Consider the following 14,052-nt stretch of genomic DNA (forward strand, 5'->3'; position numbering starts at 1 on the left):
GGATCTGCCCCCGTGTAGGGGCCAGCCTGCAAAATGACATAGGGGGTACATGAAGAATAAAGGAGAAAGAGACAAATTTTCAAGCAAGGGGGACCAGGGGACTCTCATCTCAAGAGGACAAGAACACTTGGAGTCTATAAGGTCGCATGTTATTAGTAAAACAAGGCAATGTAGCAATCATACAATCCAGGGTTCAAGAAAATGTCAATGATTGATAAGAAACATAACAATTTTACACCTGTGTCAGGCTTGATTCAGGTATGGCTTTCCTAGTACTCATCTGTTTGCCAGTGGCAGTATTGTTCTCAGAGAAAACTCACCTCAGCACTGGTGCTGTTGCCCTCAGCAAGCACAGGATGTTATAAAAGGACATAAGGTGGAATTTTCCTATAAAGAAGCCCACCTCTCTTTGTTTCCTAGAAATGGCCTTTTTACCCTCTGTCCACCTGCATCCAGGTATTAAATCATATGCCTTGTTGATTTCACAAAAGCGACTGGTCGCTGCTTTTCATCATTCTTTGCATCTGAAAAAGGCAAGTGACATTAGGTGGGAAGATCTTAGTGAACATCAAAGTCAAAGGCTCTTGAATGTCCAGTACCTCAGTGGGCAAAGTCCTCAGGGCATCTGGTGTAACAGATTGCTTTCAGATGTCCCAACACTTGGAAGATTCTATCTTAGGTCCTTTTATGACATCTTGTGTTTGCCAAAGGCAACTGCACCAGTGCTGAGCTGAGTGTTCTCTGATAACAATGCTGCTACTGACAGACAGATTGGGGCCGGGAAAGCCATGCCCAAATCAAGCCTGACAATCCAGATATGTAATTTTCATTGTTGTTCTGTCACAGAGGTATTATGACCATTCCTGAATACAAATAAAGGAAAGGGTAGCTTTTGACCCCCTCTCTCATTCCCAGAAAAGGTCAACAAGGCCTTGGTCTCTGTGACTGATCACGTAGCCTTGTCTCCACACACCCCACTATAGACCTGTGAGGGCCTGCTCTCATGCTGTGTACACCAGTAGAGGAGTGCCTCTTCCAAATCATCCACCACTATACCAGTATGTAGCTCAGGAAGGGGACAAGATGGCCCTGTTCCTCAAAGAGCTAAACCTCTATTCATGTACAAAATACCTTGCTTCATGGACTCCTTGGTGCACAAGATTTAGAATCAGGATGGGTGCTATAGAGGGGTGAGACACAAATATGCAGTTGGTTATGGGGTTGGTAAGGAGTGTGAGAGGTGAATGTTAAGAATACTGGCAGAGGGACCTCATTTTCATGAGAATCTCTAACATGGGGGAATTCAGGGGTGTGGAGGGTAGGATCTGCCCAACCTTATTTCCTGCCCTTTCCTCTTCTGAATCTCCCTGTGTTCCCACTCCAGCCCCAAAACAGCTTCTCCCTGAAACACCATCCTATGCCACACCTGTTTATTCCTCTCCCCATTCTGCCTCCCAAGCACATACCCTGCACCTCCCTTCTAGACACAGGTCCATTCAGTCATGATTCAGCCTAAACCTCATACACTTCTGTGGACCCTCTGAGATCCAGCTCCTTCTCCAGATCCACTGTCCCAGACCCTGAGGGAGAGTAGCTTAGGTTAGGAATGATGCTGCATTTCAGGTGAGTGTAGGAAAGGAAACCTCCTCTTCTACCACCTGTCCCAAGTCTCTCAGTTCTGTGTGGAATCCAGTCTTGGTCACCCTTCAGGCCTGGTGTCCTCCCAATCATAAGCACAGCTCATGATTACTAAGCTCTTGGGGGACAGCAAGTCTCACAGGAACATCTGAAGGTACTGCCCTCTGATCTCTGTCCAGTGCTTGAGGATCTCTAGACTGTCATCTCCAAACAGTGACAGATCCAGCACCTAACTTGAATCCCATCTATTCCAGGAAAATGTCCTTGTTTTGTCACTCCTGATCTCTTCTGTGTTATTTTTTGGAAAAAAGAAAGAAGTTAGTGCTGCCCTCCATTTACTGTATGCATCTCTGTGGACTTAGAGAGGGTAGAGAAGCAATAGTTATCATGATTATTCTTATTTCTAGGAAAACTTTCCTTTCCATGGAAAATCCAGTGGGGCTGGGCATTGACTTCCCAGGGTCTATATCCATTGGACTCATAGTCCCACACTGGTCAGGCTCCTTTGATTCAAATGCTTAAGCATAGGGAAGAAGCCTGGGGAATTTGGACAAATGTGAGGGGAGGTAGGCAGAGCCTCCCACAAGTGAGAAGCCTCCAGCTCTTTCCTGCCTAGCCAGGAATTATAGGAGATGATGAAATTATAAGAGCAGCAGATGGTGGTGGTCAGATGTAAACCAAGCTTTTAAAATGAAGGCCTGTCCTAAATGCTGATAGATGCTTCCAGATGCAACAGCTTCCTTCCCAGAAGTATTCTTAATCCTCCACAGCAGCACACTCACTAACCAAATCCACCAGGAACTTGTGTTTTATTAGTACATATTTGTGATACATAATGAATATGGTCATTGTAGGGAATAGGTACCTGTACATATCAGAGCTTAACCCTTTTTGTTGGATTCTACTTTAATATTCATTTTATATCACCCTTTCATATTCTGTTACATATTCATAAAATGATAAAGGGGAAAACAATGAAATAAAAATAAGGGAAATGAAACAAAGGAGGAAAACACCAAAATAGAATAAAAAGAAATGTTTCTATTGTTTTGGATACGTGGCTCCTTCCTACAGCCTGGGAATAAGGAGCAGACTTCAAATCAAGATGTATCTCTGCTCACACTGGAGTCTAAAGTGGCAGTCCAGACCCAAAAGGATGCTGGGTACAGACATCTCCATAAATTGAGGAAGGGCACCAGTGTAACCTTGCAGTCCTGTGTAATTCAGGCTGAACCTGACTTCTGACTACTGGAGCTGGGTCCATGTTCACTAGCTCCACCACCTCAGCAGGATTCCCTCCAGCCTGCTCTCCAACTCCTGGCTGTCTCCTGTGGCTATCCTTTCCTCATTCACTCTGGAAATTTGACAGTGTGGAACATGGCCTGGAGCCAGGGGACTGTTCTGGGACCCAGGTTTGAACCCAGGTTTGTGGTAGAGGACAGTGGACTGAAGTCACTCACCAGCTGTTGACTGGGAAAGACAGCTCTGGAGGCAGTATCCCATATTTTTATTTCCAACTGCCACTGATTCTCTCAGTCCCCATGCAGTTCTCTATTCCTTATGGAATGATCTATGGTTGTGTCCAAATAGTGTTCTTTGGGCTGGAACCTTCAAAGTAGAAATCAGACATGGTCACTGCATTATTTGGTTAATTCATCTCTCATGTCTCTTTCCTTTGATAAGTTCTCCTCCTTGTATCTTTACTTGATCTTTGTTGAGTCTCTCTGAGCTCCCTATTCCTCTACTCAGCCATGTTGGATCTTCCAGATCATTCATTCTCAGTGCATCTTTCATCAGCTTTTATGATGAGACTCCTCCTCTAGTCAGTCATGTCAGTCTAGTCGGTCATGTTGAGTCCAATATTCCAAACGTTTCCCTTGTCCAAAATCAAGTCCATTGTTTGGCTGGAGCTTCTGCTGTCCCATACAGAGGGGAAACTTGTACTGTCTCAACATAGAACCAGCTCCAAGTTGATGGTGGCTGAGCAAAGGTATGAAATCCATAGGTGTGAAATTGGTTGAGGACTGGTCTGTGGGTCTGTGTACCAAGAACCATGCTCTCAGTATGCGCCCTGCTCACCACAATTGCCTACCTACAGCAGCTGCATCTCTCATAGTTGAAGGGACTCAACCTAGCCAACAAGGAGAACATGCCTCTGGCCCCTTAGCAGGATCCAGTGATTGCCAGAAAGACCACATGGAGGATCTTCCAGGAACACACCCAGAGGAAGAGTAAGGGTCTTGCTCCAAGCATGGAGGAGGACCCACTGATGAGAAAAATCCTTGGTGCTTTGTCATCTTCCCTATCAAATACCACAACATTTGGCAAATGTATAAGAAAGTTGAGGCCTTTTGGACAGCAGAAGAGGTGGATCTTTCCAAAGATGTTAAGCACTGGCAAGCTCTCAAGCCTGAGAAGAGATACTTTATATTACATGCTCTGGCTTCCCTTGCTCCTATGGAAGCATCCAATTATATAAGACAATTATTAATAGAATGAAAAATCAAATAAGCAGTAGCACAGTTGAAATGGGAGAACTCAGTACCCCATTGTCAGAAAGAGATCAGTGAGGCAAAAAATCAGCAAAGAAATATCACAACCAAATCAAACGTGTGAACAAATTGACTTAGTAGATGTTTTCAGGTTACTCCATGTAACATCATAAGAATACACATTCTTCTCAGGTGCATATGGTCTAGTATAGACCAAGTACTAGTTCACAGCACATGCTCAATAAAATGCAAAAGAATTGAAATTGTCCCATGCATATTATCTGATCATAGTCCAATGACATTGAAAATTACTGACAAAACAAATCTCAAACTCTCCATAAACACATGAAAATTAAATAACACCCTCCTGAACAACCTATGGGTAACAGATGAAGAAAAGAAGACATTAAACAGTATCTGCAACTAAACAAGAATGCAGATTTAACATACCAGAACTTATGGAATGCAATAAAAGCAGACCTAAGAGGGATATTTTTAACAGTGAACTCTCACACCAGAAAGACATAATAAGCACAAATGAACATCCTAATTTTCCACATCAACTTTCTAGAAAAAGAGGAGCAACACAAACTCAAAGACCATAGAAGGGAGGAAATTATAAAGATCAGAGTAGAAATTAACACAATGGAGACCAAGACAATAATACATAGCATTAATGAATTAAACAGTTCAGTCTTTGAAAGAATAAGTAAAATTGATAAACCCTTAGTCAATCTAATCAAAAAAGGAAAGAAAAGACTCAAATTCATGCATTGAGGAATGAAAAGGGTGAAATCACTACAGAACCTGTGGTCACTCAGAAGATCATCAATACTTACTTTGAAAATCTTTATTTCTGTAGGATAGAAAATACAGAAGAAATGGACAGATTCCTAGATACAAATGAACTGCCAAAGCTAAATCAAGAAGATATAAATATTCTCAATAATCCAATATCAGGTAATGAGAATGAAAATACAATGAAAAGTTACCAACAAAGAAAAGCCAAGGTCATGGTGGATTCACTGCTGAATTCTACAAGAAATTTAGAGAAAATTTAAAGGCAAAATTCCTCAAGCTCTTTAATGAAACTGTAAGAGAAGCAATACACCCTAACTTATTCCTGGAGGCAAGTATTAGCCTGATACCAAAACCACAGAAACACTGAACAAAAAATGAGGACTACAGGCCATTCTTCATAATGAACATAGATGCAAAACTCCGCAATAAGATACTAGCAAGGAGAATTCAACAAATCATCAAGAATGATCCCACCATGACCAGGTGGGATTTATCCCTGGAATTCAGGGATGGTTAAACATACACAAATCAATAACCATAGTACACCATATCAACAGAGCCAAAGAAAAAATTACATGACCATCTTGATAGATCCAGAAAAAGCTTATGATAAAGTCTACCACTCATTCATAAAAAGAATCCTACAGAAAATCATAATAGATGGTATTTACCTCAATCTAATAAAAGCCTTCTATGTCAAACTCAAAGCCAACATCATACTAAATGAACAAAGATGAAAATATTTCACTCTAAAATCAGGAACAAGACAAAGATGTCCACTATCTCCACTCCCATTCAATATGGTTCTGGAAACATTAGCCAAGCAATTAGACAAGAGAGAGAAATAGGAGGAATAAGTATAGGAAAGAAAGAAGTTAAACTATCATTATTGACAGATGGCATGATACTCTACATAGAAGACCCTAAAAACTCCACCAAAGGACTCCTAGAGTTAATAATCAAAATAAGTTGCAAAGCTGGATACCAAATCAACACCCAAAAATTAATAGCATTCCTGTACACAAATAAAAAGCTCATTGAGAAAGAAATTAGGGAAACCACACCTTTTACAATAACATCCAAAAAATGAAATACTTAGGAATCAATCTAACAAAGGAAGTAAAGAATCTATACAGTGAGAATTATAATATTCTGAAAAAGGAGAATGAAGAGGATTTCAGAAAATGGAAAGATATCCCTTGCTCAAGTATAGGAAGAACCAACGTTGTCAAAATAGATGTACACCGAAAATTGTTATAAAGATTTAATGCAATCTTGATCAAAATACTATTAACATACCTCACAGAACTATAGAAAATAGTCCTAAAATTCATCCGGAATGAGAATAGACCTACATAGCAAAGGTAATCAAGGGTTAAAAAGGTAAAGCAGGAGACTTTACAATCCCTGACTTGAAATTATACTACAATGTTATGGTGATAAAACAATAATGGTACTAGCAAAAAAAAAAAAAAAAGCACACCTAAGGATCAGCAGAACAGATTAGGAGATGCAGACACCACTACAAACACAGTCAACCACCATATCTTTGACAAAGGAGACAAATATGTTCATTGGAAGAAAGATAGCCTTTTTAATAAATGGTGCTGGAAAAACTGACTTTCTACAAGCTGAAGACTAAAATAAGACCCATGTCTATCACCATACACTACACTAAAGTCAAAATGGATCAAACATCTAATATTAAAACAGAAACACTATACCTACTGGAAGAGAAAGTAGGTAGAAATCATGAAGACATAGGGGTGGGCAGAGAGTCCTTGAACCGAAACCAAATTGCATGAGAAATACTTCAAAGAATCAGCAACTGGAATCTGATCTTAATGAAAAGTTTTTGCACATCAAAAGAAATCACCAACAGAGGAAAAAGAAAACACGAATTGGGAGAAAATTTTAGCCTACTGTCCCTCAATAAAAGGATTTCTATCTAAAGCAAATAAAGAATAAAAAAAAAATCAGACCTCCCCCCTCAAATTCAGAGACCCAATTTAAAACTGGGCATTGGAGATGAAAACACATTTCTCAGATGAACAAATACTAATGGTGGATAAATATATGAAAAAACATTCTACATCAATGATCATCCAAGAATTGCAAATTAAAACAACACTGAGCTTCCATCTCATCCCTGAAAGAATGGCTGTCATAAAAAAAAACAAAAAACCAATAACAAGTGCTGGCGAGGTTGTAGGGAGAAAGGAACCCTTCTCCACTCTTGGTAGAGAGGTGTAAACTGGTACAACCACTGTGGAAATCAGTGTGCAGATTCCCCAAATAACTAGAACTAGAGGATCCATTCCATCCAGCTCTTCTCCTTCTGGGTATCTTTCCAGAAGAATTTAGAACATCATACCAAAGCAATATATGTGCACCATGTTTGTAGCACCACAATTTTTAATTACTAAATATTGGAAACAACAAAAATGCCCATCAACTGAGGAATGGGTAAAAAAAGGTGTGGTATTTTTATACAATGGAGTATTACTCAGCTGTAAAGAAAGATAAACTTGAGGTTTTATAGGAAAATGGATGCAATTAGTGACCATAATCATAAGTGAAATAAATCAGGTGCACATGTAAACATCGTCATCATATTGTCTCCCTAGTGTAAGAAACTGAAATAATAAGTAAAATACAAAAGGTACAATAGGTATTGTGAGAGTGAAAGAAACAGCTAAAAAAGAAAGACCAACTGGAATGGGGGAAAGGAGATGAATGAAAGGAAGAAAGGAAGAAAGGAAGAAAGGAAGAAAGGAAGAAAGGGAGAAAGGGAGAAAGGGAGAAAGGGAGAAAGGAAGAAAGGAAGAAAGGAAGAAAGAAAGAAAGGAAGAAAGGAAGAAAGGAAGAAAGAAAGAAAGAAAGAAAGAAAGAAAGAAAGAAAGAAAGAAAGAAAGAAAGAAAGAAGAAAGAAAAAGATATACACACAAGCTAGCTAAGTGTACTACTGGTTTCTATTGGTTTATTGAGAAGAAATGTTAATGCTTAACTGTTTGATCAATTTTGTATGCCTATATCCACTAATCTGCAGAACTACTTTGAAGATAACAGCATGTAATATAGCAGTCATTGTTAATTTTCTATCATCTTGTTTTGAAATTCTGTATCATTTTATTGTTCTTGTATTTTTATTCCCCCTAAAATTAAAAAAATAAAAGCTAAAAATGGAGCATTTTCAGTCCCACATTTGGAGGAAGAGACCGAGGAGTCAATCTCTCTTTCTCTCTCTCTCTCTTTCTCTCTATCTCTATCTATATATCTATCTATCTTTCTCCCTCTTTTGTGTTTTACTTGCCAAAATTTAAAGTTCCTAATCAAGGTTCTAACAGTAGATGTGTATGTTCCTAAACAAACTCGGAAGCTCCAGACTACAAACAACATCTATCAAAACAAAACATGCCAGTGCTCAGCATAAGCCACAAAACTGCCCAATCTGGCAATATTTAATACTCTTGAGAATAACTGCCAAGTGAAAAGATGTATTTACTAATATATTTCCCACAAGCCATCTCTATTTAAGGAAAGAATACCCAGAAACTATCTAAGTGACCAGAGGTCAGCTTACAACATTAGCAAACACTGAAGATCAGCTGAAAGAAACTGGATGTTCTCATTAAAATGGTAATTAACATTTATGGGAAAATTTGATAAGAAAAAGGAATGTTTGGCTTTTTATGAGGAGGGATGCACTAACAGGTATTTGGAATCTTTCCTGGGGGAAGTTTCTCCAGGGAAGACACACTGAGATCTCTCATCTGAGAGATTAAAAACTGGCACAAAAGCCTCCTTCCTTGGCCAGACATTTGAATTCTTTGTCATTTATTTGACGGTGAGTTGTTTCTAATTTTTTTAAAATACATAAACACACACTCCAAATTTTAGTATTGTAAATTCTGAAAACAGTTACATAGAATTCAAGGTCCCACTCCTTTTCTTAATGTGTGAAAAATCCAGATAAAGGAGTCAACCTTTTACTCCCATATAGCCACTACTAAGAATGAGACCTTCTAGGCTCAACTGGTTTTTCTGTTGCTACAAATTTAAACTGTGGTTAGGTCAGGGCTCCTCCAGCTGGGGATAAAGGCAGTGGGAAGGTGGGGGCCAGGAAAAGAGGCAGGAAATGATTGGAAGTCTGAAGTCGGGGGGAAGCAGGGCTGGCACATTTTTCAGGGAACCCCTACTCATCCTCCAGGGGGTACTGGGCAACGGGACATGAGAAGGACCCAAGGGAAAGGCCATGGTGAGTTCCCAAGAGATATATAACCTGACCCTCTGAAGGTGAAACTACCCCCTTTTACTCTTCACCCATGGGAACCCAGGCTCCCAGATGATCTCTGTCCAAGTCTTCCTGTGAGTGGGGACTGTCCTGTGTGCCCAGTGAATGCCTAGCCAGTGGTAATTGCCACCTGAACAGAGCAGACATGCACACCAGGAGAAGAGTGTCCCATAGCATCCTGGAACAGGTATACAACCAAAGGGTACCCTGGCCTCCTAGAGGGGAAGAAGAGTGAGGTTCTGACAGTTGCACTGGATGAGTACACTGGCATATGGTAAGAGGGGCAGGTGTAGGCTATTGGGGCAGATGAGAAAAGTAGAATCACCACTCATGTAACAATGTAGAACCCAGAGATGCAGGTAACATAAAAACCCCATTGGAAATCACTGTTAATGAGTCCAGGACATTTTAAAAAGTTAGGGCACAGGTCCTAAATAACAGCTAAATAAACTAAAGTTCAGGGCTTACATGAGTTGACATATAAGGGGCCAAAATAATTAACTTAAATAAGCTGATTATCAGCGTCTAATAAAATGCAAAAGACAGAGAACAGGTCTCTAAACAAACCAAAAAGAGCCTTGGAGACATAGAATGCAAACAAGAAAGCCTGCTTTCCCCTGGAATCAAAAACCTGGCAACAACTAATAGCATCCCTGCATTCTGTCATGTTCACCTGTACAAAAATTATTTAAAAGTCTCTAGATTTAAGCATCTATGGTTTTTTCTCACCTTTCAAAACTCCCTCTCCAACAGCAGGAGGCAGAAGGGCTTTTCTTTCTATTCTTCCTCATAAACATGCACCCAGTCATTGCCCATTGTTTGCTGCTTTATGGCTCTCTCAGTGTGTGACCATAGATGTGCAGAGGATGAAGATTAGCTGAAGATGAGATTTAGTTCAATCACTGAGAACTCAGAGGGGCTATTCCCTGGGCACAAGAGATCCTCTGGGAAACAGCAGTCAACTGAGATCTCTGCTGGTATTAATTTGCAACTCAAGGACAGAAGAACAAAGACATAGAAAAAGAGCATGTTGCAACAGATTGTATAGGATTTTCTGTTAGGAACCAGGGTCACCATGGGATGGTTTGTTACATGACACATATTGACTTTATTTAGGCAATATTATCAGGGCAGAGGGGACATAATGGCCAAAGCAGACACTTTTACAGTAACTTGCTCATAATTCTGCTGACTATTGTCCTGCAGGGTTGTCCTGAACTATAGCCATGTTTTCCAAGAGCGTAGGAGCTGTTATTCCTCAAGATCCCTTCCTTAGCTCGCTGAGGTTCAATCACTCCTTTGGCCAGTGTCTTCCCACAGGTTTCAATATTTCTTGCCCAAAAAAAGGACCTAGAGTGGCAAAGAACTGGTTATATTAGGGGAGCAGAACCTTGAAGTTTTAGTGTGTAATGGTTGAGACATTGTGTTAATTTGAGAAGTTTAAAAGTTTAAGCAAGTCAACAGGTATCCAGGATCCTTACTTTATAAACATCCTCATTCTGTTAAAGAGAATGTTGTGAATGTTACATCCAAGGGGTAGGTAGCCTTCTTACAGTATAAGGGAGGAAAAGAGGCTTGTATTCCCTTTTACTCTTCTTCCATTTGCTACCTTCTGTCACCTTGAGCTGCTGCCCCTGTACCATGCCACCCTGCCTTGGAGCCAGCTGGTTATGGACTGAAACATCAACAAACTATGAGTTAAGTAAACATTTCCACCTTTATCTTTGGGCTTTATGTAATTTGTCTCAGCAATGAAAGAAAAGTAACCAAGAGAGAATTTGGTACCAGGAGTGGGGTCATTGTGGTGGTGATACGTCACCATGTGGATCAAGAACCATTGGGAAATGCTTGTGGGAAGAGTTTGGAGATATTGCCTGAAAGAGTAAAACTGAAACACCTTGGGTTATTCTGTATGGGAGATTCTGGTCAGACCCAGAAGACCAGAAAAATGGTAAAGACCAAGCTTGGGAGGTTTCTGCTGGGAAGACAGACTTCACTGGTCATTGGACTCCAGATGATATGTGTTATAACTGGGAAGAAAGTTTGTCTGCATTTTGCTCATGTCCAGAGACTTTACCTGAGACTGAAATTAAGGGTGATGGACTAATTAATCCGGCAGAAGAAATTTCAAGGCAGTTAAATGTTGAAGCAGTGCAATGGCTATTATTGGGGACTTTCAGCCAGATCTATGTTGATAGTCAAGAGCAAATAGCCCAGCAGGGTGATTTAAAATGCTGTGAGTTTGGTCAGAAAGGAAGCTCCAGTAAAATTCTGAGCTACAGAGATAGAAGTGAGGAGATCTTGATCACTGAGAAGGAGCAGGAGAATATAAGGGATGGTCTCAGGGCATCACAAAAAGCAGAAAGTCTCCACCCTTTACAGCCTGAAAACTCAAAACTGAGAGACTTTGCTTTGAAGAAAAAGCAGCACAGCACCGTGTTCCAAAACGGCAGTGGCTGCACCATGTTTTAGAATGGTAATAGCATAGGAAAATTGCTTCTCAGAGCTGAATTCAGAGTCCATGGCAATCAAGGCACTTGACCCTTACAGCCAAGAGAGAGGAAAGCCTGCCTACTGCTCCAGCTGGCAACAGACTTGGGCATCGTCCATGTGGCACCAGTTTTAGGTGCATGAAGAATGCAAGATTTGTGAGGTTAAAAAAGTTTCCACCCCAGTTTCAGAAGGCCTGGGAGGCCAGGCAGCATGCCCCTCAATGGACAGTGTGTGAAGTTGTGAGGGTGAAGCCAAAGGTCCAGCACAGACTCCAAAAATTTGGAAAAGTCAGGAATTTGGACCACCTAAGGAAAGCTGCAAGGAGGGAGTGAAGCAGCATGACAGAGAAGCTATGACAGCTATAACCACCAGAAGTGCAATAGGGCTGGAATTAGACAAACATTTTGGAGCTCACAACTTGCCACAGATTGCTTCAGATGCAGCACAGGAAATTGTAGGACTTCATGTTTACCCTGCTGGATTTTGGACTTGCTTTGGTCCCAATGCTTTGTATTCCCCTGTTTGTAACCTTTGGAATAGAAAAGTTTATCTCATGCCATTGAATGTGGAAGTGTTTAACTTTATTTTCATTTGTACAGGGGATTGCAGCTAGGACTTTGCCTTAAATCCCAGAGGAGACTTGGGACTTGGACTTTTCAGTAATGCTGAAACTGTTAGGAATTTAGCAATTCTTGGAGATGGATTAAATGCCTTTTGCTTAAAGGGATGTGCATAAGTCTTTGTGGGGGTCAGAGGCAGGATATTAAGGTTCTAATGCAATATAATATTGACAGACTTAATACTGGTTCTTAAGGATTGTTAAACCTGTGTTACAAAGTTGAAACAACCTGTGTTTCAAAGTTGTGAAACAATGTGAATAAGCATATCTTTGTATCTGGAAACTGATTTAAAGAAACATCTGTTGCCAAGTTGACAAGGGATGGATTTTGATGGTTGATACATTGTGTCAACTTGAGGAGTCTAGAAGCTTAACTAAGTAACTCAGCAGTTCTACATCCTGGGGTGGAAAAGACATACCTTCACCACTCTAGGATGTTGTTCATTGTGTCCAGATGTTTAGAAGGTTAACTAACAGACTCAGCAGGGAGCTAGGGTCCTTACCTTGTAAAATCCTCATTCTGTACAAGAGGAAGGCATGGAGATTGTGTGAGTGCTACACCCATCCTAGGAGGTGGTAGCCAGTGTACAATATAAGGGAGGAAATGAGGCTTTCCCACCCCCTTTTTTTGCTTGTTGCATTTGCTGTCATCTGGCACCTCGAGCTCTTCCCCAGTGCCACACCACTCTGCCTTGGAGCCAGCTGATTATGGACTGAAACCTCCAAAAAATAAGCTAAATATTTCCTTCTTTTAATTTTGGGTGTCAGGTAATTTGTCCCAGCAGTGAGAGAAAAGTAACCAATACATAGTGTTGCCTTTTTAATCTGTAATAGTGCCTTTTCAAATTTCCTAAGAAGTTTATTACCCCTTGCTCTTTTCATCCCTGAAGAAATCCAGGTCTGACTGAGCCTGCAGTGGGAAAGGCTGTTGCCATGACCTCAGGCTTTCACCCCAGAATCACTAACCTCCCTAAGCCTTCACTCCCGTGTTACCTACACGACCCTTATCTACTGACAACCTGTCACTTCCTATAGATACCAAGAGGCACAAGCTCTCCCCCTAGAAGCTCCCCAGCAACACTCTGATCCTCAGCTGCAGGACAAGCAGAAAGGTGTCTGTGTGCAGCAGGCTTCTCCTTCCACTGTGCTGGGCCTCTGCTATCTTGACCTTTTGCGCCTCTACATAATAACCATACATGGTGACAAACTGAATCCTTCCCATTCATAGGCCCCACAGCAACTTATTTTAACCACTTCTACCTTGAGTTCTTGTGACTACTGCAACTGTAGATACTGTTTATCTCCCTATTAGTCCATCTGTCAAATTGACAATGGACACTTGCTTTAAAGAAAAAGAAATCAAGTTATATCTTATGATGAAAACACCTTTTCTCTGACCCTCCCTCAGGCCCACACCCAAAGGCAATCGCTTTTCACACTTGTACTTCCAGCCGCAGGCCTACTCTCGATCACTTCAGCCTTTTCCATGTCGGAGCCCTGGGTGGGTCCTCTGTGGGCCACCAGCACAGGACTTTCTCCCCACAGAGACTTGGTGACTCCTTCCTGCTCAGTTGTCCACACGCTTGAACTCTGAGGGACCTATTAATGGAATGGAATCTCTGTTCTTTCAACTCTTAATACTACCTAATAAGAATTTATGATGTTAATTATTATTTGCTTTTGACTATGTTAACAATTATTATTTTTACCATTTA

The sequence above is a fragment of the Chinchilla lanigera genome, unplaced genomic scaffold (assembly GCF_000276665.1).
Source record: "Chinchilla lanigera isolate Chin_1 unplaced genomic scaffold, ChiLan1.0 scaffold00093, whole genome shotgun sequence".
Classification (NCBI taxonomy): Eukaryota; Metazoa; Chordata; class Mammalia; order Rodentia; family Chinchillidae; genus Chinchilla; species Chinchilla lanigera.